Source organism: Dipodomys spectabilis, unplaced genomic scaffold (genome assembly GCF_019054845.1).
Source record: "Dipodomys spectabilis isolate Male_0828 unplaced genomic scaffold, ASM1905484v1 ptg000084l, whole genome shotgun sequence".
NCBI lineage: Eukaryota > Metazoa > Chordata > Mammalia > Rodentia > Heteromyidae > Dipodomys > Dipodomys spectabilis.
The window spans coordinates 1,065,055-1,090,087 of record NW_024870761.1 but is presented as its reverse complement, the minus strand read 5'-3'; the positions used below and the strand labels follow the sequence as shown (position 1 = coordinate 1,090,087).

The 25,033-nt window shown below is 38.6% G+C and overlaps 1 pseudogene; it reads right to left on the bottom strand.

Annotated features, from left to right (window-relative positions):
- Positions 1–11,811: 11,811 nt before the first annotated feature.
- LOC122111009 lies at positions 11,812–12,589 on the bottom strand (annotated as a pseudogene).
- Positions 12,590–25,033: the final 12,444 nt, after the last annotated feature.

Genomic DNA, 25,033 nt, shown 5'->3' with positions numbered 1-25,033 from the left:
TTGATTTTGGGGAGTTAATTTTATAACCTGCTATTTTGCCAAAGTTTTGAATCAGCTTGAGTAATTTGGGAGTGGAGTCTATGGGATTCTTTAAATACAAGATCATGTCATCTGCAAAGAGGGAGAGTTTTATTTCTTCTTTCCCTATTTGGATCTCCTTTATGTTTACATCTTGTCTTATTGCTGTAGCTAGGCATTCTAATACTAGATTGAAGAGAAGTGGAGAGAGTGGGCATCCTTGTCTTGTTCCTGAGTTAAGAGGAAATTGTTTTAGTTTTTCACCATTGAGTATAATGCTGGCTGTAGGTTTGTCATATACAGCCTTTATTGTATTGAGGAATGTTCCATGGATTCCTAATTTTTCCAAAACAACATCATAAAGGTGTTTTGGATGTTGTTGAATGCTTTTTCTGCGTCTATTGAGATAACCATGTAGTTCTTATTCTTGTTCCTGTTGATGTGATGAATAATATTAATTGATTTGCGTATATTGAACCAGCTTTGCATCCCTGAAATGAATCCTGTTTGATCGTGGTATATGATTTTTTGGATGAATTATTGAAGTCGATTGGCCAAAATTTTGTTGAGAAGTTTTGCATGAACCTTCATCAAAGAAATGGGTCTATAGTTCTCTTTCTTTGATGAGTCCCTGCCTGGTTTTGGGATGAGGGATATGATGGCTTCATAGAATGTGTTCGGTAGTGAGCTTTCTCTTTCAATTTCATTGAAGAGTTGGAGGAGAATTGGTGTGAGCTGTGCTTCGAAGGCCTTGTAAAATTCCGCTGTAAAACCATCTGGTCCTGGACTTTTCTTAGCTGGGAGGACTCTCATTGCTGTTTCTATTTCAATGCTTGATATGGGCCTGTTAAGATACTTTAATTCATCTTGGTTTAGTTTTGGCATGTCAATATTTGCTAGGAAGAGGTCCATTTCTGTCCAGTTCTCAAACTTATTAGCATAAAGTTTTGAGAACTATTCCCTTATAATGTTCTGAATCTTGGTTGTTTCCGTGGTGATGTTTCCATTCTCATCTCTGAGTTTATTAATTTGGCTGTGTTCTCTTCTTTTTCTGATAAGATTTGCTAAGGGTATGTCAATTTTGTTAAGTTTTTCGAAGAAGCAACTCTTTGTTTTGTTGATTCTTTCTATTGCTTTTTTGGATTCTAATTCATTGAATTCTGATTTAATTTTGATTATTTCTTTCCGTCTACTGGATTGGGGTTTATCTTGCTGCTCTTTTTCAAGGAGGTTTAGATGAGTCATTAAATTGTTAGTTTCAGATCTCTCCAATTTGTTGATGTAGGAGCTCAGAGCTATAAACTTGCCTCTGAGTACTGCCTTTGCTGTGTCCCAGAGGAGCTGGTAATTTGTGTGTTCATTTTCGTTGAATAGCATGAACATTTGAATTTCCTTTGCAATCTCTTCCATGACCCACTCATGACTCAGCAGTGTGTTGTTCAGCCTCCATGTGATACCGAACTTTCTTTGGTGGCTTTTGGTGTTGAGATCTAATTTTATTCCCTTGTGGTCAGAGAGAATGGAAGGTAGAACTTCAATGCTTCTGAATTTAGACAAGTTTCCTTTGTGGCCTAAAATGTGGTCTATTTTAGAAAACGTTCCATGTGCTGCTGAGAAAAACGTGTAATCTGATGCTGCTGGGTGAAATGTTCGGTAGATGTCTGTTAAGTCTAGTTGATCTATGCAGCTGTTTGGATCTGCGGTTTCTCTCTTGAGTTTTTGCCGAGTTGATCTATCTAGTGGGGAGAGTGGTGTGTTAAAATCCCCAACAATTAATGTCTTTGGATCTATATGGGATTTGAGGGAAAGTAGTGTTTTTTGGATAGATTTGGGTGCTCCATTGTTTGGCGAATAGATATTTAGAATTGTAATATCCTCCTGAAGGAGAGATCCTTTAATTAGTGTGTAGAGACCTTCTTTATCTCTTCTCACAAAATTTAATTTGAAGTCTATTTTATCTGATATTAGGATTGCAATTCCCGCCTGTTTATGGGGGCCGTTTGCTTGGTAGATTTTGTTCCAGCCTTTAACATTGAAAATGTATTTGTTTTCACGGGCAAGATGTTACTCCAGGAGGCAGCAGATAGAACGGTCTTGTTTTTTAATCCAACTAGACAATCTACGTCGCTTAATTGGAGAGTTCAGTCCGATAACGGTAAGAGATAGGACTGAGAGGTATTTGGGAGTTCCTGCCATGTTGTCCACCTTCTTGGGGGCTGCAAAAACTGGGTTCTTCCTATGGTTCTTGCATTCTCAGTTTGGGTGCAGTTTCTTGGCCTTTATTGCAGTCTTGTTTGTTTTCTATGTGTGGGACATCTTTAAGAATCTTTTGTAGGGCTGGTTTGGTGGAGATGTTTTGTTTCAATTTTTCTTTACTATGGAAGGTTTTTATTTGGCCTTCAGTTATGAAGGAGAGTTTAGCCGGGTAGAGTATTCTTGGTTGATAGTTGTTTGTTTTTAGGGCATGGCATACATCATTCCAGGCTCTTCTTGCTTTGATTGTCTCTCCTGAGAAATCTGAGGTGATTCTAATTTTTTTTCCTTTATAGGTGATTAATCTTTTCTCCTTGACAGCTTTAAGGATCTTTTCCTTGGTCTGAGTTGATCCTGTGTGGATTATAATGTGACGGTGGGATGTCCTATTCTGGTCTGGTCTATTTGGGGTTCTAAAGGCTTCTTGTATCTGAATAGGCCTATCTTTTTGCATGTTTGGGACGTTGTCTGCTAGGATCCTGTTAAACAAATTTCCTAGACCATTAACTTCTGTTTCTAGGTGCTCCTCTACACCCATTATCCTTAGATTAGGCCTTCTGATGGTGTCTTCCAGCTGTTGGATAGATCTATCATATTTCTTGGACTTGTATTGGATTGTTGTATGTTCTTTCTCTATAATATCTAGGCTGTCTTCAATCCCTGATATTCGATCTTCTGCATGGTCTAACCTGCTGTCAAGACTCTCTACTTTGTTTTTTATCTCTTTTCCTTTTAATTGGTCAGCTTTGATGGCTTCAAGTTCTTTGTTGAAGCTGTTTTAGGTCTTGTATGAATTTCTTTACTTCCTTAATTTGGTGTTCAGTGTTTGTTCTCAAATCACTTAGTTGATTGGTTATGGTTTCTTTGGACCCCCATTCCTTCTGTTGAGTTCTATTCAGCATTCCCTTTGTGGTCTCCCTGACTTCCTTCAGCTCTTTGTTAATGGATTCCATGAATGCCTTTAGTGATCTTTGTGTGTTCTCTACCTGGTCTCTCAATTCCTGTATTACTCTTTGATTAGCTTCCTCCCCTTCGTGGGATTCCTGCAGTTCTCTTTCCTCCCGTTCGTGGGCTTCATGCAGTTCTCTTTGAGTGTTCTCAGCCTGCTCACGCCATTCCTCCCTTTCTCTTTGAGTATTCTCAAGTTGTTCACACAAATCCTGTATCAGTTTTTGAGTAGCTTCCTCACGCTTATGATATTCCTGTATAAACTTCTGGGATGCCTCCTCTCTCTCCCTATCACGCTCATACAGAGTCCTTTGTAAGTTGTCAAACTTCTCACTTATCATGTTTGCCAGCAGTGTTTGTAGAGCTATTTGGGAACTCTCCTCTGGATTATTCATTATCTGTTATAACCCCTGATTATCAAGATTGTGAATTGAGATACCCGAATTTGCCATTTTTCTTGTGTTTTTCCGGCTTACTCTGCCCATTTGAGATGAAGATAGCACCAGTTTTGTGCTAGAACACTATCTTAAGGCAACCATCAACCAAAGTTTGCATTTGTACAATCAATAGTCTACAGATACAATCTAGTTCAACAGATACATCTATTCAACATCAAACAACTATATGTTAATGGGCTTCGAAGCACAAAGAAGAATTTGGAAAACCAGAAATTATTAGGGTTAGGGAGAGATGTAGGTAAAAAATAGGAATAGATTGGTGTGGGGAGGCACAGGGAGAGTTAACTATGTCCTAATCACAAGGCAGGAAATACGTTGGGTAGGATGCAAGTAGAGAGAGAGAAAAAAAGAAGAAAGGGAAAGGGGAGTGAAAAGAGACCAGAAAAAAAAATAGAAACATAACAATTGATGTTATTATAGAAATTAAAAGACCATCTATTTAGAGAGGAATGTGAATATATTGAGAGAAGGGAAGGGACATAGAAGAGATGTGAAAAACTTAAAAAAAATGCTTAAAATATTTTATAGGTATAAAGAGGTAGTACTGCTATTAAGGAATTTAAGTCTCAGAGGTTTTGAATTGAGTAATGAATTTGTAGATTAAGTGTGTACCCAATGGGGGATAGGGTCTACTAGTTAACTATGGGTTTATCTGAGGATGTGCAGGACAAGAGTTAAGCCACATAAAGAAGAACAAAAGAGAGAAAAAGCTGGAAAGGATTGGAAAGGGAGAAGAAAAGATCAGAAGTTCAGTAGAGCTAGACAAAAAACAAAAAGATAATAAAGAAAGAAAGAAAAAGAGAAAGAAGACAAGAAAAGAAAGGAAAACGCACATTCACGTATTCCTAAAATAAAAATTATAAGAGGAAAAAAAATTACTGGAAAACAATTATTTTTTCAAAAGAGGCAAAAATTAAAGATTAATAAAAGTTTTAGAAAAGGAAAAAAAATTTTATATATATAATTACCAAAAAAAAAAAAAAAAAAAGAAGAAGAAAAACAAAAAAAGTTCTTTGATTTTTTTTGGGAGGGGTGGGAAAATCCTGCATCTCCCTTGTGTCTGTACCCAGCCTCTTGTTGGAGTCTCTGGTCTGCTTGCGGTCCTGTGGCTTGATTGGTTTCTTAAGTCAGATTGTTCGAACAGGCAGAAAAATGCTCTGCTTTACCCAAGATTTTGAGATCCCCTTCCCAGGTTAGTTTAATGGGAGGGTGATCTGGTTTGAGAATCACAAAAGAGGTGAATGCAGTGATGAGGCTAGGTTCTGGGTGGAGTTGAGGCCTTTCAACAAACAGTAGATTTTCCCTGGGGCTATTTTGTGCAAACCTCACAGAGCCCAGCCTGGAGCCATTCTCAGGGTTTCTGTTTTTCAATTGATTGTGGAGGCTGCTAGAGGGAGAGGCAGCCTCTGGCTCTGGTTACCCAGTGCGGAAAGCCACTCGTATGGCTGGCACCCGAGCTGGGTGACTTTTCCCTGAATGGAGCTGAGTCTGGCAGGTCACGCTGCCATTAAGTTCTTGTGATCTGCTAAATTACTCGTTTTATTCCAAGGCCTGAGCTGTAGCTCGCAGCTCCGCCGAGCTTTGTTAGTATCCAAGATGGAGATCACCGGTGCTGGGGGGGGAGGGGTGGCCTTCCCTCCTCTGCTCCCTGAGAAGGAGTGAGGAAGTCGGGCTTCTACTCATGCTGAGTCTTGGTTCCTGGCTTGTCTCTGGTCCGCAAACTGCAGGATGAAGATGTCTGCTCCTTGTCTGTTCTTGCTGGTGTTGAGTCGAAGCCACTCACCCGCTGCGTCTGGCTCCTTCTTCCCATACTCTGTGACTCAGTTATGGTGCCCTGCAGTCGCCGCCGCGGCGGCGCTGGCAAACGCTCAGATGTGTCTCTTTGCCTTGATTTCCCCTCTATTGCCTAAACCTCTGTCCTGTGATGGCACACTTGGTGTGGTTCTCTGGCTTAGGGCTGTTCACTGGAACTCTAAAACTGCTTTCTATGTGAGAGCTTGTTCAGATTCCAGCTTCTCCTCCGCCATCTTCCTCCACATTCCCAATAAAATATTTTTTAAAATATAAAAATTAATTTTTTCCCATCAAATTTCAAGCTGATACCATTGGAACTTCTGAGTTCATGTTAAAGAGTGTTTTAGGAGTTTCAAGAAGCTAGTACTAAGTACAAATAACCACAATTTAGTGATAATAAGAAGAGCTCTTTTTATTGTACTCTATGAACAAAAGAAAATTTCTTTTTGTTTCTGTTCACTTAGAACTCTCCTTGCCATCTGCATTGTTCCAAAGTCAAACTAATCACTTATACTTATCTTTCTTTGGTATCTAGCTTTGGCATGTAATCTGAGATATAAGCAGTATTCTTTTTTCAATTTGGAGGCCTAGCAAGGAGGTGCTCCTTCTGGGTCAAGAGGTTAGACTGGAGGACCCAGCACACTTGCTGTGGTTTCTTTTGCACAGCTCACTGAGGAACTTACTCAAATATGTTTTCAAATTCTACCAATAATTTTTATTAGTATGAGGCACTTAATTAGAAGTCACTTTCTCAAACTCCTATTTGAGTAATAAATAGAATAGGAAAAATGTTGTTTGCTATTTTTATCACTACATATCTTGATGTCTAAGTATAAAAGCCAGACTTACTCTAAGGGCCTAGAATAAGCAAAATGGCTTCTAGAGCTCAGATTATTTCTTTCCACAGAAGATGACAGCAGCAGAAACTGGCAGAAGGAAGAGAAAGTTTAATGTCTCCTTAATTCTTAAGTTTCAATGCTCAATGAGGAATCCTCAGGACTGAGGACAGTTTAAGGACGTAACAGTTCCTGTGCTGTTTTCTATTATAAGAAGCAGACACCAGTCTCCCATCACTCTTTAGGTGATACACATGAGTGGTGATCTTGGTGGGTCCTGAGAGGGTCCAGGACGGCTCTGTCATGATCACTGGAGACTCAGAATTGCTCTCTAAGAGAATGACATAGAGGAAGGTGGTAACAAGACCTGAGATAGGGTTTTGTCAGATCTAGGTGATTTGTAACAGGCACTAATGCCTTCTGACTAAGAATGTTAATATATCATCAGGGTCCGGCACACAAATTTATCATGACACGTTTACCTTGCACCATTTCATAATGAAAGACAAGAAAAGATAATTAATGCCCTCTGGACATGTTTTCATTAATATTTATTAGATAAAAAGTTATAAAATCAAGTTCATGATGAGGAAAAATCCCAGATGAAAACCAAATTTCAGGGGCATTTACAAAAACTGTTGTTCTGTATATATCATATGTGACAAATTATTAAAACTTAAAGAAGCTGCGTACGTTAAATTAATTCTTTTTTACTACTGCTGCAACTTTCTTTTACATTTCAACTACTTAATAAAAAGAAGGTAGGCCAAGCATCACCAGTGGCTCACATCTAGCTTTAACTCTGGCTATTAAGAAGGATGAGACCTGTGGAAAGTGGATTGAAGCTACCCCAGGCAGGAAAATCTGTGAAATTTTATCTCCAATTAACTGTTCAAAATCCAGAAATGGATGTTTGGTTCAAGTTGTAGAGAGTTAGCTATAAGTAAAATAGCCTAAGGTCAGCTCCCTGAGTTCAAACCCCACTATGCTCACACACACACACACACACACACACACACACACACACACCACACACACACACACACAAAACCTATCTCAAAAATAACCAGTGACAAAGGACCAGAAGAAAGATAATATTTTTCTTTATTTTCTTTCATTTTTTGTCATTTTTTCATTTATCTCTCTTTGGGAAGGTAAAGGGGGCATAGCAATGGAGAGACAAAGGATGAACAAATGCAGCAGTGGCACTCAGTTGAGACTATGTTGAAAGTGCACTATGAAACTTGTTGGTGGGGAAGGAGGGGAAAACTGGAGGAGAAGCAGGGAAAGGGTGACATTGTCCAAATAGAAATATACTCATTGAAGTAGAGCTTTGGCTCAATATGAATGCCATTCTTCAGCAAAAGGGCTCAGGAACACTGCCCAGGCCATAGGTTCAAGCCTCATGACTGACTATATCAAAAACAAAGACAAAAATAGGTAGTCATTACCAAACGTATCTAACAAACCTTCTACATCACAGTAATAAGAAGAAGAAGAAGAAAAAGGAGGAAAAGAAGAAGGAGAAGAAGAAGAAAAAGGAGGAAAAGGAGAAGAAGAAGAAGAAGAAGAAGAAGAAGAAGAAGAAGAAGAAGAAGAAGAAGAAGAAGAAGAAGAAGAAGAAGAAGAAGAAGAAGAAGAAGAAGAAGAAGAAGAAGAAGAAGAAGAAGAAGAAGAAGAAGAAGAAGGAAGAGGAGGAGGAGGAGGAGGAGGAGGAGGAGGAGGAGGAGGAGGAGGAGGAGGAGGAGGAGGAGGAGGAGGAGGAGGAGGAGGAGAAGTTAATAAAAACCAAACCAATGAGAGACAATCTAAGAGAGCAAGGTAAGGGGTGATATTTCCAAAAAGAAATATACTCATACCTGACTTATATGACTATAACCTATGTGTAAATTACCTTTATCATAATATAAAATTTAAAAAACAGAAATATAGTGCTGGAGGCATATCTGAAATGTAAGATCATATTAATATGCAATACCAATTTCAAACCCCATTATCAATTTCCCTTTCAAAAATGGCTCTTCTCATCACTTGTACTTTCCCTAGCTTATGAGATGGTGTGCAAACAGTTAAAGGGTGAGGAATGATTCATACATACAAGAGGAATTTAATAGTACCTGTAAAGAGCAGTACTTGCTAGAACACATGTTGACTAGAACACATGTTGATACCATGTTTTCTGAAATATATAAACCTGGTTGAGCTTGCATAGAGGATCCACTCTATCCATGCTGTGGATTCAAAGTTAACTAAAGTCTCTGGACCTCAAATTCTTCATAGGTAACAATAGTTATCTCACAGGATTATGAGACCTGGATGTCATTAAACATGGTGTGGGTTGTGTCTTAAGTGTGTGTGCAACACTCAAACACTGCTGGGGCGAGTAAAAACTGGCGTGATGTTTACCATATTACTTAACAGTAATACAACACCTACTACAAACTCACGCCTATAATCCTACTTATAAAAGAGGCTGAGGCTTCAGGATCTAGGTTCTATGTCAGCCTGGACCGGAAACTGGATGAGACTCATCTCCAATGACCTCTAAAAAGGTTGGAGCTTCGTTCAAATGGTAGAGTGCTAGACTTGAGCATAAATCTCAGGACAGTGACCAGGCCCTGAGTTCAAGCCCTAGGGCCACCACACACACACACACACACACACACACACACACACACAGCACACACACACACACAATTTTGTATGTTCCTATCACGTCACTTAATATTTTTCTCTTCGAAGCCCACTAGTTGTTGTTGTTTTTGTTGTTGTTTATGATGATGATGATGACAAGGACTTGCTGTGAAGCTCAGGGTGCTATTAAACTTACAATACCCTTGGGTACTGGATTACAGGTATGTGTACCATACTTGACTTTACTCACTAACTGTACTTATAACATTTTTCTGAAAGAAATTCATTCAATTCATGAAGATACTATGGCTTAAAGTTGTTCACACTAATTTTCAAGTGTACAAAATGTAAATAATATAAGTGGATATAGTACTATCCTACCACATGGTAATTCCAGCCAATACTCAGGAACCTGACACAGGAGAATAAGGATTTGAGGTAAGCCTTGTCTACAATGTAGGACTCCTTCTATAAAGGAAAAAATAGTATAAATATTAATCTACTATGAAACATACAATATGTTTAAATTTATATAATGGAACAAATAGATCATTGTTTAATGAAAATAAAATGGCTTTTACTAGAAATGAGGAATCAAATGTGCTCACCGTGTAGGTGAGTTAGAAAGTTCTTACCAAAAGCTACATACTTTTCTTGTTTTCTATTCTTCCAAAATTGTTTGCTTTCCAGAATCATGCCTTATCTTTCCTTGCTGGTTTCTTTAGCTTATTTCATACATGCCCACAGCGTCTTCAACTATCATATATTTATGTGAAGAGCTTGCAAATATCTCTCTTCAGTCCAAACTTCTGGTATGCAACTCTCATCCATATATTCAACTACCATAAATACTTGTGAAACAGTAATCCTGTCTTTCTATTACTGGATATTAATGTGTCAGTAAAATTTAGGAAAATAAAGGAATAACATCAATAAATATAACTGATGATTGTAATAGTAATGTTAAACATTACTACAATAAATATAACTGATGATTGTAATAGTAATGTTAAACATTACTACAATGCTGATTATTTTCTGAGCAATTTAATATAAAGCTCAAGGAAAGCAACGTTTTTGAGTGCTGATATTGGGGTTTAAACTCAAGACCTTACCTTCTCACTTACGCATTTTCCCTCAAGAGCGGTGTTTTACTCTTGAACCACAGATTCCCTTCCAAATTTATTTTGGGGATTATTTAGATAAGAAACTCATGGTCTTTCCTTCTTGGGCTGGATTTAAACTTGGATTCTCAGATCTCAGTTCTCTGAGTAGATAGAATTACCAGTGTGTGCTAACAATGTTCAGTTTCAAGGAGAGGGCAAGTTTCTGATTTCAAGCTCCAGGAATAGCACCAAAACATATGACATATAAATATACTGATAAACTAAGAAGCCAAACAAACCAAATGTGAGTATCTAGATGGGCGACAGACTTAATAGCATTATTATCACTATTACCTTTCCTAGCATTTTGAATAACCTGAAATTATGGATTAAAGTCATAGCTTAGTTGGTAAAGTACTAGCTAAAGAGCAACAACATCAAACACCAAGTACAAGTCTCAGTCTCAAACTTTAAATGAAATCTGAAATGATTTTTTCCTTAAATGAAAAATGACCATAGGATACCCCTGATACCTAAATGTATGGTTCAAAGAAGAAAATTGGAAAATGTTCAGGAAGACAGAATTTTAAATCTCAGTGATTACCATATGGACAGTAGATCAGACCATGTGTAACTTCATAATACATGCAGTAGGCTACATTAAGGACTTAAAAATTGTACACATTTACACTCCTCAAAAAAAAAAAAACACAACTTACCAGGACACTGGGAATTCACATATGTAATTCTAGCTTAGTGCTCTGCTACTTGAGCCACAAACTCCATTTCAAGCATTTTTGGTGTTTAGTTGGAGATAGGAGTCTCACAGATTTTCCTCCCCTGGCTAGCTTTGAAACAAAATCCTCAGCTCTTTGCTTACTGAGTAAGCTTGAACTGATACTCTTATTTTATTATTCTATTCTTTTGCTTTTCTATGGATATTTAAGTATCATTTTGTTAAGTGGCAAAAAAAAAACCCTGCTTTTGAACACAGCAGAGAAAATCAATGAAAATAAAAGCTGTGTCTGAATAGATCAATAAATGGATATATATTTTAAAAGACTGATCAAATACAAAATAACAAAACAGAGAAGAAACCAGTTACCAATAACCAAAACAAATGAGTACTTTATCAGAAATCCTACCGTTATAAAATTTAAAAGTACAGTAATAAACAATTTCAGATGATTTATTCAAAGATGAAACCTATCAAACCTACTTAAGGAAGAACGAAAAAAAATGGAATCTACACAAATTTTCTTAATTTACATTTAAATGCATTGCAATCTATAAAACTCTAGGTACTGATGAATTTATTATTGACTTTCCTAAAACTTTGAAGAGATCATTTTGATTCTACAAAAATATTTCCTTAGAAAGTGAGGAAATACTATTTGCCCTCTTAAAAGTTTCTCATAAAAAAATATCTGGCTGAATTTCGTCTGGAATTATACTCTATGTACTGAGCAATTAAGGAGAATTGTTTCAGGACATTGCATCTTCTAATCATTAACTACTTGATCGTTCATTTACTTAGTCCTTATTTTTTTGTATAACATTTGAAAGGTTTTATAAAATCCATTAAAGATATACTTCTGAATTGGAAAACCTTTTGGAGGGAATTTACTCAAAGCACAATGATATATTTTAGGCATCTCAGTATTTAGAGCTGTGAGTATGAAATCCATGAATAGTATAACTTGTCTTTAAGGAAGTTTTTAATACATAGAGCATAACTAAGAAAAATTGTAGTTGATAGAGTAACTAAGGGAGGCCAGGACATGGCCAAGTGCCTCTATAGGAAGACAAAGCTTGGGATGTACCCTGAGGGAGAACTCTCCTGTCCTGTTCTGTCCTGTCGAGCTACTTGTCATGTATTGGGTGCCTGTACAGGGAGGGCTGGCACTGCTCTCACAGCACCATGAACATGGTCAGCTTGCCGCCATCCACGGCCAGCAGCAGAAATCAGATGAAGTGGAGCAGGGATTGGATGGAGGGTGGCCGGTGCTTGATGGATGTTGCTTCTGTGCATACATGATGAAGACCACAGACCTGGTTTTGTTTTCCAATAGAAAAACTACAGCACTACCTGAGCCACAAGTATGTCCACTTGCCATGGAAGCTGTGGGCCATGGAGTCCTCCACCAGCATGTTGGCACAGCCCTCACTGTCTGTAGAGTGTAGAAAGTAGTATCAAGATTCCCAGTAGTTCGGCTCTTTCCACAGGGTCAGGGCTCAAAATGGAAGGAGCTAAGGGTGGCCCATTTCCAGGAACCCCAACTGGAACAGCTCAGGGCTCTGGAGAAGGGGCCCATCAACTGAACACCCAAACCAGACACTACATCCATTTCTGCCTACTTCAGGGACTCCAACACCTGCATGGACAGCTCTGCTGTGCTGTTTTGCTGGCCATGAGGGAAGAACAAAAATATGCTCCTGAGCACATGAGCTCTTGGGCCTCAGAGGGCTTGCTCTGGGACATGTACCTGAAGAAGATGGTCGAGTACATTTGGTGTGCCCCATACTGGCTGCCTTTCTCCATGCAGCTTAACTTTCATGTGATTGTGGGCTTCATTGTGGGAGCCTTCCTGCTCCACCATCGCTGCTGCCAATGTGGCCCAAATAGTATAATCTTTAGAAAGACTAGGCCAAAGCCTGAGAATATTAATGCAAGGAACTGGGTACATCAAAGAAGAGGGTGGGGAAAGGGTAGACAAATGAAGAGAGGAAGGGGCAGAATGTAGTCAAGCTCATTGGGAGAAAGTGAGGGAATAGAAGATGCTGTATGAAAGGAAATGTTCTCATCTGATTTATGCAAATGAAATCCCTCTACACAACCTCTTTAAAATAACTATAATCAGCTGGACACAGGCCACTCAGGCCTGTAATCTTAGCTACACAGGAGGCTGAGATCTGAGGATCTCAGTTCAAAGCCAGCCCGGGCAGGAAACTCCATATCACCCTTATCTCCAATAAACCACTAGAAAACAGGAAGTGGCACTCTGGCTCAAGTGGTAGAATGCTCACCTTGAGTGGAACAGCTGAGGGATAAGGCCCAATCCCAGAGTTCAAACCCCATGCCTGACAATAAATAAATAAATAAATATAAACTAAATTAATTTGCTGAAAAGGAATTCATTGTCTATACTGCAAAACTAAGAAAAATAAGGGAATGGTGGGTCAGAGGGGGGTGTGATTATTGTAGGTGTGGCACAAATCAATATGCACTGTATTCATAAACTGCTTTTGTTATATGGCAACTTCTTTGTACAACTACTGAAAGATAATTGACAAATAAAAATAATAATTGAATACATGTAAGATAAGGTACAGGAGAAAGAAATGGTTGATAGATACTTCTGATATAGAACAGGGCTTCCTATTACATTGGGACCCTATAGAAGAACTCTACTGTTTTTGTAATATTTCAGAATAAGATGAGATTCATAAAGCATAGTTCATCATGATTTTTCAAAAATAATTTAAGTAGTTGTTAATAACCCAACAATACTAAATTCCTATATTATCTACATGAACAAAGGTAATTTATTATCATGGTTTGAAAGAAAAATCTATGGAAACACTTTAATTTTTGGTAAGTCGTGAAGCTTGAACTCTGGGCCTGGACACTACCCCTCAGCTCTTCAGCTCAAGGCAAGCACCTTACCACTTGAGCCACATAGCCATTTCTGGTTTTCTGGTGGTTAATTAGAAATAAGAGTCTAATGCACTTGCCTGCCCAGGCTGGCTTTGAAGCGCAATCTTCTGATCTCAGCATCTTGACTAGCTAGGATTACAGGTGAGGGCCACCGATGCCTGGAAAAAATTCTTAATTCCAATTAATAAGCAGAAACCCAGAACTTGAGGCTTTGCTTAAAAGGGGGAATACAGGTAGAAAGTGTAAAGCAAATACTAGCAGAAAGGCAAGCAGAGAATGAGAGAGAATGAGAGGGAAGGAGAGAAAAAGGGAGAGTAAGAGAGAGGGAGGGAGAGAGAGAGAAAAATGTAAACACAAGAAGGAACCATGGGAGGAAACAGGCAAAAGAGTGTAATGAAGGTGAATATTATCAAAATATGTAGTATGAATATAGGAAAATATAATGGAGTCCATTATTTTGTACAATAATAAGACAATATATCTAAAAGAAATTCAAGTTTGAGAGCAAATTTCTCAATTTATAAGCTTTATTTAGACAGTGAGGACATATTAGCTGGTGGGGAAGATATTATTTACATTTCACTTAGGCCCCAAGCACCATCTCTGAAGATGCTCCTGTTCTATCCAGGCCAATGAAGTGGCCACTGCCAGTTTTTGCAGCAAAAAAAAAAAAAAAGTGTCATTCTGAGAACCAATGAGAGATAATGGCCAGACATCTGTGGCTCAAGCTTGTAATCCAAATTACTCAGGAGCCTGAGATGTGAGGATCCAACTCAGGACAAGCAGGGAAGTCCCTGAGACACTAATCTCAAGATAAACACTACAAATAGGAAATGGAACTGTAGTTCAAGTACAAAGGCTCCAGGACAGCACTCAGGTTCTGATTTCACCCTCAGGTCCAGAAAATACATACCTATACACAGAGATACACAGACACACAGACGCACAGACACACAGACATACAGACACACACACACACACACACACACACACAGAAAGTTAATTATGTATTAGAAAACTCAGTCATATGTCAACATTTAATGCTCACAAATGTTAACTCCCACTGATTTTCACATTCTCTTAAAAGGGACTATTTACTTGGCAGATTGTCCTGCATTTTATAAAAGAATTTGTAGTCATACTTCTTTGGCAGTCACTATCACAAATTAGAATGGCAGGAGAGGGGAGGGAATGGGAAACTGTGTAGCTACTTTCCTTGTGCTCCACTGATAGTCTTATGCTTCACTATTGGAAAGACATTAGCAGGAATGAGATGTGTCTAAAATAATTTAAAACCATTGAAATGGCCACTGATCATGTATAGACTGATTAAGTACAACTTGACATATAGAGTGAAAACCACAGGTTGCTCTATCAAGTGAAAAGCAATCTATATATGATATAATTGGTAACATTTGATGTATGTATTTTATACTCATGGACATAGAAGTTTGTACATGCATGGGAACGGTTCTGGCAATATATATCTGACAATGGAATTCTTTTGGGAACGGAATATATGGTTGTGCAGATGGAGTGGGGAGAAAATCTTAAATCCTAGATTAGAATTATGACATTTATATACAACCAAATCTATTTCTTTCAAAATTAAAAAAAGATGTACTAGCATATGAGATAAGAAAAATAGCACATAAATCTGTAGTATTTTTTTCTCACTTTTTGATTAGCACACATTCTTCCAAGGATTTGATTTGTATCTTTTTGAGACTCATTTCCTCCATCACTCTCACACATCTACAGACTTTTCTCAAATCAATGTCAACATGCTTTGTTGTTCATTTTTTACATGTATTAAAAAACTACCTATTTTGAACATGTTTTCCCACCTTTGCCCTCTCTGTCCTTCTCACTTCCATTAAAACACACATATAATAGTTTTTTAGCATTCCTATATCTCATTTTAATTAAATTGCATAACAATATTATTTAAGAAATTTCACCATAAAATTTTATAAACTCATATTGAGTAATTTTAATCATACTGATGGCCTGACTCTCCCTTTCCCCATCTAGCTTCCTCTTCAATATTCAATGGATTTCGGTGAGATTCCTTTGTCATCATTGCCATGCACAGATGCCAAATAACATTTATTTATCCTTCCCTAATCCTACTAATTCCTTCAAAAATTTCCAAACATATAGACATATTCTATAAATGTATTTATATATGATTCTCTATGTGTTTACACGTTTATCTTTTAGATTGTGTATTTACATATTATAGAAAACGTGACCTTTATCTTTCTTAATCTGGCTTAAAATCACTCAACATGATAGTCTCCATTTCTATCTATTTCCCTGCAAATAAAAACATTTCACTCATCTTAATGCATGGTGTGAAGTAGAAGGGAAAGGCCTGGCTGGGCATACACAATGGAAATATGGTTTCATGTAGTTAACATTTAATGCCAAGTGGCCAGAAAGATTACTGGTGTTAGTGCAGATGGAGGGAAGTGAGAAACCAACGGAGCCTCCAGTATGTCCAAATGTGCCTAGAGACCTCTTCACCTGGACAAAGAAGCTGGGGTGATAAGGGAAGAAATAACCAAAAAGTTTGAGCAGGGAAATGTGATAAGATAATTGGGACCCACATGCCACAGCAAAGCCAGGTAACATGAAGAATGGAGTTGACACAGACTGGGCAAAGTTTAGGTCACTGGGGTCTTTGACAAAGCCATTGAAGGCTATCAGATAATTATTGATTGAATATAAGATAGTGATAGAATACAAATATAGAGTGGAAAATTATTATTGTATTTCAGTTTCCTTGGGTACCATTGTTATATACTTTGTTTACTAAGAAATTATCATAACATTGAAAAAAGAAGATAAAATGGAAACTGGTAAATCAACTGGCTGTGAAAGTCAGGATTTCAAACATATGTTTGACTTCTAAAATCCCATACAAGTGTAACAGTCTTACAAGGGAACATGGGAAGCAGATTCTGCTTTTGTGTGTATAGAAAGCACTTCTTGAAGCCCACCAAGCTTGTCACACCAAAGATTGGGTTCACAAATCCCATGAGGAGATATTGTCACTAGAATCTTCTACATAGGAGGCTCAATGCAAATTGTTCATTTTTGTATTGGTCTTTTGCTAACTGACCTTAAAAAAGAAAAGTAAAACCTAATTCTGTTACAAAGATAAAGATCTCCCAGCCAAGAGAAGCCAGGCTCATATTCTTTCTGGCTGCCTGGTGATTAGTCCATTGGTTGTACTTTCGTCCTTCTGATATAACACTTCTGTGAGGTGTTACCCTGCTTTGAGAAGGCAAATCCTTGTTAGAGGCATGATTAACTTTTGAGGACAAGGATACATTGGTTAACCTTTTCTTCAGTGGCATTTTAAAGACACAATGAGAGTATTATGGTTCAAGACCATTCAAGGAAATATTTTTTAACCAAGAAACCTATCTCAATCAGTATTCGCTAGATGTAGTGGCATACATCTGTCATTCCAGTTTGTATGGGAGGCATAACTAGCAGGGCTACAGTCAACAGCCCAAGAAAACCTACAATAATCTACTTAAAATTAAGTAATATTAAAAGGTCTGTCAGTTTCGTGCTTCCCTAACAAGTGTAATTTCATATGTGGCAAATCTAGGTACACTCTTCCACAGTGAATTTATAGAATGACCCAGGCTCAGGTGTGTTCTGAATTTCCACATCTTACTTTCTCAGTAGCCCCACCCATTCCAGCACACACATGGGGCTGGGATGGGCAGCTTCCTCTGTTGCTGGTAGGGGTTGATGCTTTATGCAAGCAATAAATTAGTAAACATACAAACTCCCAAAGAGTATTCTGTTTTCTTTTCCACTCTGCTTCCATCCATCCAGTACTCTGCTGCTCTGCCTCTCCAAGGTTCAGAAAATGCTGGTCCCTCCTCCTGGACATTCTCACATTTGATCTACCTGGAAAATACCTGTTCTACTTCCACAACCCTCACAGGATTCTACCTGTATACGTTCTTTCCTGTATCACTGTACTCCAAGCCCAAGATAATAATTCATACTACTCTTTACCTTTGTCCTTCCCAACAGTCTTCTTGGCCTGCTCTGGAACGTTGTGTAATTAGGTACTATGCATACCACTACCCTTTTACATTCTTCAGTTACCTAGAGCAAGATATGCTTTCTAAAGATATCTTCCAATATAGAACAATACTTTGTAAACACTGGCCATGGTATCAAACTAAAGGCAGTTGAGTAGAAGTGTGTACTAATCACATAACATTCCTGCTATGTGTGATGCTACACATTTGTAATCCTACCATTCAAGAAGTTGATCCGGAACATCATGAGTTCAAGATCAGCCTGGGCTACAATAGATCTCAAAAATAAAAGGACAATCCTGCTTTAGTAAAGGAATTATTTTGAGGAACAACACATCTAAATGAAAATCTAAAAGGACAAACAAGGTAACACATAGCACCCTATCAATGCTCCACAGCTTACTCACCACCCACCATGAGAGATTTCCACCAGCCAGGAATAAATCTTTCAGCACAGCACAAAACAGAAACAAAAACACCCCCAGAATAATTCTTGAAACCAATTTTCCCTTAAAAACATTTCTGATAAACAGGATGAACAACTTTTAGGCCCAGTACTACCAATAAAAAAGGAGAAAATGAAATATATAAAATTTTAAAAATTACAATTAGTGTAGTGGCACACCCCTGTTAAATAGTTACTTGGAAACCAGAATTCAGGATTGCATAGGGAACAATTATCAAGATCCCCGTCTCGGCTGAAAATGTAGCTTAGTGGTAGAATGATTGCCTAGGATGCATGAAGCCCTGGGTTTGATTCCTCAGTATCACACAAACAGTAAAAGAGGCTCAAGTGGTAGAGCTCTAACCTTGAGCAAAGGAAACTAAGAGACAGTGCTCAACCCTGACTTCAAGCCCCTCAGCTGGGAAAAAAAGATCCCATTCTCAATCAATAAGTGCTTCCAGGTATGTATGAGAGGCATTCTAACACTGCGTTCTAACACAACCTAGGGAATCCATGATATTCATTCAAAAGTAACTGTTATAAACAGGGCTAGCTGTCTAACACTTGTCTAACAAGTGCAAGGAAATGAGTTTAATCTAGGTACACACGTGCTTGGGTACACACATAGAGTCCTACACAAAGATATTCGGATAATTGAATAATAGCATATGCACAGCAGTGGGTGAGAGAGGAACTCCACACCTTCTAGTAGATATGTGGACTGATCATAAAAACAAAAATATGTATATTTTCTCTTGATGTCCATATTATAAAATTATACACATGCTCATATGTGTCTATAAGTTGAATACATTAAGCAGCTATATGACTCTGTATGTTACATAAGCACTGAATAAAGGAAGAAAAGGTCCAAGGTTACCTCAGAAAAATTGCTGAGATATGCCTCTGCTCTCAATATATTTTCTGGTAATTGGAGACAACCTTACAGACTTTTCTGCTTTAGGGAGCTTCAAACTACAATCTTCCAGGTCTCAGTCTCCTAAGTAGCTAGAGTTACAGGCATGCCAGACTAGAGATGTAGCTCAAGTGGGGAGCATCAACCTTGAAAGAAAAAGTTAAGGAAGTGAATAAGGGCTTGAATTCAGGCGCTAGTACTAGGGTATGTGAGCACACATATGTATACACATACACACTCACAGATTAACAAGAATGAAACTCTGGTCACCCAGCTATATTTGTATACTTTAAATTACCTGTAGATTGTGGTTTAATAATCTAATAATACAGAAATGATTCCTCAATCTTCTTCCTCTTTATCACATTAGGTGTCTTAATTACCTTATCAGGGTTTTTCCTTTTCTTTTTTCTCTGTGTGTGTGTGTGTGTGTGTGTGTGTGTGTGTGTGTGTGTGTGTGTGTGTGTGTGTGTGTGTATGTGTGTGTGTGTGTTATACACACACTCTGGTGTATGTATAACAATACTGAGACTTGAACTCAGTGAATTGACATGATGCTATTGCGTCTTCTCTCAAAGCTGTTCCTCTACCCCTTGAGGCACAGAACCACTTCCATCTCTTTTGTGGAGAGAAGTGTCCCACGCATTTTCTAGGCCAAGTGGGGCTCAATCAGAAGTCTTTATATCTCAGCATCATGAGTATATTTTTTTCTTATGTGCTAAAATCATAGGGTAATAGTCATACTTAAAATTTAAAAAAACCCTCTGGGACAGCAGCCAGGGCTTGATTAATGCCCTAGGACCAGCACAAAAAATAAATGCAGTTTCTTGTGATTATTTCAGTTTACTTATTGCTACCTCTAGGATTATCATCTATGTCAAGGGTATCTGGAATGTGACTCCCTCCATAGATAAGGGATCACTCTAATTCATTCAATCAATCAAAAGTAACTGTAAATCCTCCATATATTACCTGTGTAATATCAATTAAAATTGTTAATAACCAATAAATTATAAAAAGGGTAGACAAAAAATCCATTAACATCCAAGATTTAATTCATGCTATGACACTTTAGACCTCACTCAGGAGTTTTTTTTTAAACATATTTCTATCACTATTGGTATTCTATCCACTGTGAAACTGAGGAACTGAAACCATACACTGCCTAACTTAAAGGCCTACATCAAGAAACAATTAGATAGCAGACATTGATACAAGGAAGCTGTACATTGCATATTCTCATCAGTCAATTAATACTAAAAACAATGGACACAGGCCAACCTGAGCTGAAGCTGAATATTTTGTCTCAAAAACAAAAAGTGAGGGCTGAGAATGTGTCTTAGTGGCAGAGTGCTTGCCTAGCAGCCAGGAAGCCCTGAGTTTGACTCCTCAGTAAGATATAAATAGCAAAAGCTAGAAGTGGTAGAGTGCTAGCCTTAAGCAAACAACGCTCAGAACAATGCCCAAAGCCTGAATTCAAGCCCTAGGACTGGATAAAAAATGGTTAAGACAGGAAGCAGAGAGAAGAGGAATGGAATTATTTGTCTGAGCCTACATTTTCTTAGCCTTGATTAACTTTCAACTTGTGATTTATGTTTTCATTCTATTCAGTAGTCAACTAACTAGCTTCCACTGAGTCTCTGAATCTTGGGTTATTCAGAGTTAAGAACCTTAATTTTGGTGCTGTGGATTTTGGTAAATGGAAGAGCACTTGCTGGCAAGTGCCAGGCCCTGGGTTTTGTTCTCAGATTTGAAAAAAAAACTATTTAATCTTATTTAGTTTATGACTTACTTCACTGAAGAAATAAATGTATTCACTCATTCATGGACGCACATATTGATACATTTTCGGGCTCATTTGATAAAATTTGCTATGAAAAAGCATAACAAGTCACACACTGATGGTTCATGCTTGTAATCCAAGCCACTCAGGAGGCTGAGATTTGAGGATCATGGTTTTCAGTCAGTTGGTGCAAAACCGTCTATAAGTCTCTTATCCCAACCAGTAAAAGACCAACCAGCAAAAAACTATAGCAGTGGCTCAAGCAGTAGAATGTTAGCCAAGAGCTATAAAGCTACAGGGCAGCACCCAGTCACTGAGTTCATGTCCCAGCAGAACTGGCAGAAAAAAAACGAACTCGAATTCAAAGCAGCTTTATTAGGTTCAAAATAGTTCATAATCATTGAGAATAATTTGCTATTTGGGGCCAAACAAAACAATCATTTTTCTACTAATGACACACAATAAAACACTCCTTAATTAGTTCTAAATCATGTAGGATTTCACTATGTGGAAATGTACCTTTTCTAATGATAGCAGAAAACTTCAGTATTACTGTATATATTTTTTCCCAGGACTGTAAAACATATAAAATTAGATTTGTGCTCCATGGACCCAGTTTCATGATTCATAAAAGAGTATCTTCACAGTACTTAAAGTTTTTATATACTCTACACTGATCCTTTTTCCATACTGTATTATTATTGAGCACAACATAATTGTTAGTAAGCCCTGCCTTTTCATTGGAAAATTCCCAATGCTGAACTTTCTAAACTTTCCTTTCTTTTATAAAGCAAATAAAACTATGATGGTATGTGAATATCATCAGTAGAAAAGTAAGTGAATGTCACCTCTACAATGCTCTGGACCTGCTTGATCATCTCACCCAGCTGCAGTTCTGTGTTCTTTCAGGCATCCTTTCAGGCTGATTGATCTTCTTAGTGCCCAGGTTAGGGTGCTCAGTAACTTCCCTCCAGTCTCCACGGTTAGCTCGTGGTTGTTTCTTCATTGCAGAAAATAGATTTCTCTATTCTACAAAAAAATTAATGTGATTGGGTCAAGCCTCTACTGTCATAAAGATTTTATTGTACGTTAGTCCATATTTCCTCAGAGAATTCCCTAAATATTCAATTAATGGGAGGAAGGGGCTTGGAGGGAGGGAGGGAAAAGAAGACACTATACAAAAGGAAATGTATTCATTATCTGACTCATGTAATTTAATCCCTCTGTACATTCTGTTTATAATACCAATGTAGACATGGCCACCTATTCACCTAACAAAACTAATATGTTACACATATTGAGAAGACAGTATACTCCCAAATAAAGTGTACTTAAATCATGTGCAAGGCCGCTCCGGCCCTTTTGCCTCTGCCACGCCTGGTCCTTTTGTCCAAGATGGGGTGCCAAGGGCACTGCCTCCTGGGTTTCAAGACCGCTGCTGTGAGGATCTGTGGGCCACAGGTCAGCATCTCCAACACTGAAGTTGCAGAATGGGGCGGGTCAGTGCAGCTTGTTATGGTCCACAATTCTGTTGCAGTGTGAAAAGGAGGAGGGCTGCACATGAGGCCTCTGGTGCCAAGCACCCTGCTAAGGCTAGAGTCCTTGGAAAGCCATACGGCAGCAGGGTGCAGCCACCAGGCTGTGAACCTCCAAGCTGGCAGTGGAGACCAGACAGCAAGGCCTCAGGGACCTGGGCACCTTGGCTCATCACACCACACCTTGCCCAGTGCCTCGACCTTGCAGCTGCTGCCTGAGGTCTGGTCTTTGGGCCCTGCCCAGCAGCTGGGAGTACCAGATGCTACTCAGCAGCCTGAGCCCCCCGCTGCCAGCTGAGCACCCAAGGACTGGATTCTCCACCAGGTCAAGCGCCTCTGGGAGACAGTCAGTGACTGTACACATGCCGACCTCATCTGGGTGGCCTGTGTGAATTTCTGGCTGCCTGCAGGATGAGCAAGATTTCTGGCAGAAAATCCTGGCCTGCCAGCGGCTGCCCTAAGCCCCTTCGCTCAAGGTGGAGCCCATGCACCTGCGCTGCAGGGACAATGAAGGTGATGGCAGGCAAGGAGATGCAGCAGCAACACCACTGCTACCTCCATGCAGCCCACAGAGCACCCAGGGCTGCCCGCAACATCAACCCCCTGGGCTGTCTGCTCCTGAACTGAGGCTGCCCATACAAGCAGTACTCACTTTCCTCTATGTATGCCCTGTCCCTGCCCAATCCCCAGGTGTCACTGCCTCCTCTGCCACCTTTGTCCTGGACACTCAGCTGCTATAAGGGCCCCTCATAGAGTTCATAGTGGTTGAGGGCGCTTTTGCAGGACAGCCCCCAGGAAAGAGTGATAGGATACTTGAGTCTGTGGAAAAAGGTATTCCACACATATTTTGATAGAATATGAAATCAGATGAAAACAAAAATTATCAAATTTTAAAAAAGAAATTAACCAGGCATCAATGGCTCACAGCATTTATCCAAGCTCCTCAGAAGACTGAGAGCTGAGGATCAAGAGTGGAAGCCAGCTTGGGTAGGAAAATCCCTGAGATTCTTATCTCCAATTATCTACAAACAACAACAGCAGCAGCAGCAGCAGCAGCAGCAGCAAAACCCCACAAGTAAAGCTGTGGCTCAAAATGATAAAGTGTTAGCCCTGGGCATGAAGCTCCAGGACAATGCCCAGGCCCAGAGTTCAAGCTTGATGATGATCCCCCTTCCCCAACAACAACTACAACAAAAATAACAAAAATAAAAATTAAAAAAATATTCCAGTGACATCCTCTAGACCAACTATATGTTAAACATCTTGCATAGTATCCACATGCTCACTAGGAGTGTGCTGTAATATTCTAGGACAGGGTCAACAAACATGTTTTGTAAAGAGTGGGCCATATGGTATTCAATAATAAATACTCAACTCTGCCTTGCATCATGAGAACATACAAAATTTAACGTGGAAATGGAAGGATGAGGCTAGGTTCAAATACAACTTTATTTATAAAACTGGGAGTGTCTCATGTTTGATTACAATATTCGGATTCTTGATTTTAGGTTACAAACACCAGTCCATAGCCAAGATCCAGAATATTCCAGTAGTTTGTTTCATTTATTTATATTAATTACAAAAGATGTAATAATGTAATTTTAAAAAAGAAAGCACTCAATTGCAATACAATATGTTCTATTTGATCACCTGAACTGAAAAACTCATCTACTTAGAATAGTCAATTGCTAGATTTTTCAGATTTACTAAAAATAATTTGCAAAGATCTTAAGGTAAACAAAAAAATCTAGGAAACGTTACTCTGACATATTATGAAAATATATCCCTAACTCGGTTCTACTTTTCAATAACTTAGAGCAAATTGGGGAATCCATCCAAGAGAGTGAAATTCTGAAGAAAGACTTGTCTTCTACACACTGCACTGCAGCTCCTGGATAAGAAACCAGGGATCACCAAATATCCACACTGCTTTTCACACTGTAATTCCCCCTCAACAGACTACCAGCACATAGAAGAATTTTCACCAAAACCTGAGTGCCTCACTTCTTTTGTGTATTTATATGCACTATCCTAAGGCTTGAAGTCAAAACCTTGGTTCTGTCCCAGAGCTTTTCACTGTAGGCTAGCCTTATACCTCTTCCAGCTTTCTTTGGCAGTGAATTGGAGATGAGAGTTTCACAGACTTTCCTGCCCAGGCTGACTTTGAACTGAGATCCTCAGATATCAGCTTCCAATTAAAGGTAGAATTAAAGGCATGAGCTACCAGTGCCCAATAAACTGCCCTACTTTTCTTGATTGTTTTTATTTTGTTTGAGATCAGGACTTGAATTCAATATCTGACACTTTTTCTCACTAGGTATCACTCTGCCACTTGAGCCATATATCCAGCAATCATTATTTTAAATAGCTGGAAATCATTAAATTTTCTTAATATAGTCTGTACAATTACTGTTGTTCTAAAACTCATCCTAATCAAAAAAGTCTTATTTATGGACCTTAGAGATCATCTGAGCAAATTCTCATAATATTGCTTCTAATTGCTTATCACTTTAGGAACATGATTTTTTAAATTATTGTTTTACATAGCACAGTTGTCATTAAACAAAGCAGTTTAT